The sequence below is a fragment of the Bison bison genome, unplaced genomic scaffold (assembly GCF_000754665.1).
Source record: "Bison bison bison isolate TAMUID 2011002044 unplaced genomic scaffold, Bison_UMD1.0 scf7180017864458, whole genome shotgun sequence".
In the NCBI taxonomy this organism is placed as follows: domain Eukaryota; kingdom Metazoa; phylum Chordata; class Mammalia; order Artiodactyla; family Bovidae; genus Bison; species Bison bison.
Window position 1 is genome coordinate 2,325,325 of NW_011495020.1, and position 3,968 is coordinate 2,329,292.

The 3,968-nt window shown below is 37.3% G+C and overlaps 1 non-coding gene across 1 annotated transcript; it reads right to left on the reverse strand.

The window, feature by feature from the left end:
- Window positions 1–3,562: 3,562 nt before the first annotated feature.
- On the reverse strand, window positions 3,563–3,634 carry TRNAW-CCA. The gene has a single exon. It is a non-coding gene; the product is annotated as a tRNA-Trp (tRNA).
- Window positions 3,635–3,968: the final 334 nt, after the last annotated feature.

The following is a 3,968-nucleotide window of genomic DNA, read 5'->3' on the forward strand; positions in this document are numbered from 1 at the left end:
AGGACATCCAACCAGTCCATTCTAAAGGAGATCAGTCCTGGGTGTTCATTGGAAGGACTGATGTTGAAGCTGAAACTCTAATACTTTGGCCACCTGATGTGAAGAGCTGACTTTGCAAAGACCCTGATGCTGGGAAAGCTTGAGGGCAGGAAGAGAAGGGACGACAGAGGATGAGATGGTTTGATAGCATCACCAATTCAAAGGACATGGGTTTGGGTGGACTCTGGGAGTTGATGATGGACAGGGAGGCCTGCAGTTCATGGGATCACAAAGAGTTGGACACGACTGAGTGACTGAACTGAACTGATTACTGTTTATACTCAAGATACTGTGCATTAGGTCTCTCTTTATTTTTTAGTGTTCATTTCTATACATTTCTAACTAGAATTCAAAATAGTATAGCCACTTTGGAGACCAGTGTGATACCTTGTTTCAAAGGTAAAACTATTTCCACCCAGTTATCTCAAAGTCCTTTTAATAGAAAGAAAACATGACCATAGAAACTGTGTGCTTTATTGTGCATAGCAACAGTGTTTGTAATAATCAAAAACTGGGATCAGCCAAGTGACCATCAACTTACGAACATAAAATTGAATTTAATGGAGCATAACTTGACAATAAAAAAGAACAAACTACTTATATATATATATATATATATGATTTATATGATATATTATATATCAACCTTGAACTAATTTCAGATGTTGAACATATGAAATTACATACTTTATAATTCCATTTTATGATTTGTTTAAATGATAAAACAATAGTGAAATAAAGTAGAACTGTAGTTTTCATGAGCTAAAAATGTGAAGAGAAAACTGTAAATGAGCATGAGCAAAGTTCATTGGGTAAAAAAAAATGTTCTATATCATTAATGTTATGGTGTTTATAGAACTGTATTCATTTGTCAAAACTCATTGATTTATACACTTGAGTGTGGCAAATTTTACTATATATAAAATTATGCCTCCATATTCCTGATTCAAACAAACTGGGTGAGAATGATTATTGTTCATCACTAATTAAAAAGTGTTATCAGAGGTTGGTTAAGATAAGTTCAACTTGTTGCAGAAGCTTAAAGTTTTTGGAAGATCCAAGTCCTTGAGACAAGGAACAAAACCTCAAAATCTCTGCTCTTATATGAATCACTGACCAACATGTTAATTGTTTTTGTATATAAACTCTCTACATATAGAGAAAGTTAGAAAAATACAAACTATTTAAAGTATAAAGAGTGATTTAAAAAATATTTGTCTAATTTGATGCCTAAATAAATTATGTTCATAAATTGGAGACAGGGAAATTACTAACCTATGAATCTGTTACTATAAAGTTTCTTCAATAACAAAAGAAAAACTTCTAAATTTTCAGAGGATATCACTACAGCTTGAACTACTTCCTATAATTTTTTAAATCATGTATCCCTACTCTATCTTAATGAGTAATGACTATATAACTTCAATTACACTTCTGTCAGGATGAAAGGATATTATGAAAGGATTTGCTGTGACAATGCAATTAAAATACTGATACTCACAAGATACTTATGAATGTTGCTATGACATAGGAAAGTGAAAAATGTCCAGAAAACAAAAGAGTCAAGTGAAAAGAAAGGAGAAACAGAAATATAGAAAGAAGAAGAAGAAGGGGAAAGAGGAGGAGTGCAGTGGAGTGTAGGAGGGAGATGAAGAGCAGCAGAAATACTAAATCAAAATGCAAATGGAATGAGCAATAAACACCCATTTGAGCACTGAACCCTAGTACAAGTGCTAAAACCCATAACTAGCGATTCAGAGTTTATATGCTGAAGAGTGGCCTGGAACTGGCATTCCATATATAACTGGGAATCAAAAGCAGCACACATACCTAAGGACAGTAGCAAGGACCGGAGAAGCAAGGGTGTTCATTCCTCCCTTGCACTTATTGAGCTCACTCATTTGGCCTCTGCAAAAACTGGACAGCTTTAATGAATGGCAGTCAATTATCAAAACAGGTGGTGGCTCCAATTACAGCTGCTATTCCAGATTTTGTCTCTTCTATGGAGCAAATCAACATAGCCCTAGCACATGGTATGCAGCTAATGAGCTGGCCATGGTTTTGCCTCTATGTTATTTAGCATAGACCACCAGAAGCAGTTTGAGTGGACAGCAGGAACATATCACTGTCTTTTGCAGGGCCAAGTCATTCTTTCTCTGTCACTATCCAGACTGGAGTGAGTGTGACTGCTTAACTATCTCATAGGACATCTTGGCTTCATGGATGGCCTCATGCTAAATGAATCTGTAGAGAACGAAGCAGCGAAAAGCCTTTATGTACCACCTGCATGACAGAAAATATATCTCACCAAATTGAGAATTTCTTCTCAGTAGAGTTCTAGGGATCCAATGGGATAAGTTGTAATAATGACCAGGATGAATGAGTTGTCTTCCATGAAGTGAGTGGTAGTAGAGCCATCAAGCTGTATAAGAACACTTTCTGACTGAAGAGTAATTATCATGCTTCATATATGTGTGACTGAGTTTGAATAGATATCAAGGTTCAAAGAAAGTTCCCTAAACTTAATTTAGATTCTCATGCCACCCACATTTGCTACATTGTCACTTATTCTTTTATACTTGTATAATGCTAAGAATATTTAGGCTATATTCCACTAAAAATAACAAAGCCCAGTGGTTTATGATAATTAAGGTAAATACCATAAAATGAGAGGTACAAATATGACCAAGACACCATGTTTCAAACTAGAAGTAAAGGATTTAAATTCACCATCTTAGAAGCAGATTTTTATACTGAATATAAATGCATAAACCCAGCTAAATTATTTTTAAAAATTATATACTACGCAGGTCAAGAAGGAACAGTTAGAACTGGACATGGAAAAATGGACTAGTTCCAAACTGGGAAAGGAATATGACAAGGCTATATATTGTCACCCTGCTAAATTAACTTCTATGCAGAGTACATCATGCAAAATGCTGGGTTGGATGAAGCACAAGTTGTAATCAAGGTTGCCAGGAGAAACATCAACAATCTCAGATATGCAGATGACACCACCCTTATGGCATAAAGTGAAGAGAAACTGAAGAGCCTACTGATGAAAATGAAAGAGGACAGTGAAAAAGCTGGCTTAAAATTCAACATTCAGAAAACTAAGATCATGGCATTTGGGCCCATCACTTCATAGCAAATAGATAGGGAAACAATGGAAACAGTGAGAGACTATTTCCTGAACTCCAGAATCACTGCAGATGGTGACTGCAGCCATGAAATTAGAAAGCACTTGCTCCTTGGAAGAAAAACTATGACCAACCTAGACAGCATATTAAAAAGAAAAGACATTACTTTGCCAACAAAGGTCCATTTAGTCAAAAGCTATGGTTTTTCCAGTAGTCATATATAGATGTGAAGTGAAGTGAAGTGAAGTGAAGTGAAGTGAAGTCGCTCAGTTGTGCCTGACTCTTTGTGACCCCGTGGACTGTAGCCTGCCAGGCTCCTCTGTCCATGGGATTCTCCAGGCAAGAATACTGGAGTGGGTTGCCATTTCCTTCTCCAGGGGATCTTCCCAACCCAGGGATCAAACCTGGGTCTCCTGCATTGGAGGCAGACGCTTTAACCTCTGAGCCACCAGGGAAGCCCAATGGATGTGAAAGTTGGACCATAAAGAAAGCTAAGCACTGAAGAACTGACACTTTTGAACTGTGGTATTGGAGAAGACACTTGAGAGTCCATCAGACTGCAAAGAGATCAAAGCAGTCAATCCTAAAGGAGATCAGTCCTAAATATTCATTGGAAGGACTGATGCTAAAGCCGAAACTCCAATACTTTGGCCACCTGATGTGAAGAACTGACTCATTGGGAAAGACCCTGATGGTGGGAAAGATTGAAAGCTGGAGGAGAAGGGGAAGACAGAAAATGAGATGGTTGGATGGCATCACTAACTGGATGAACATGAGTTTGAGCAAGTT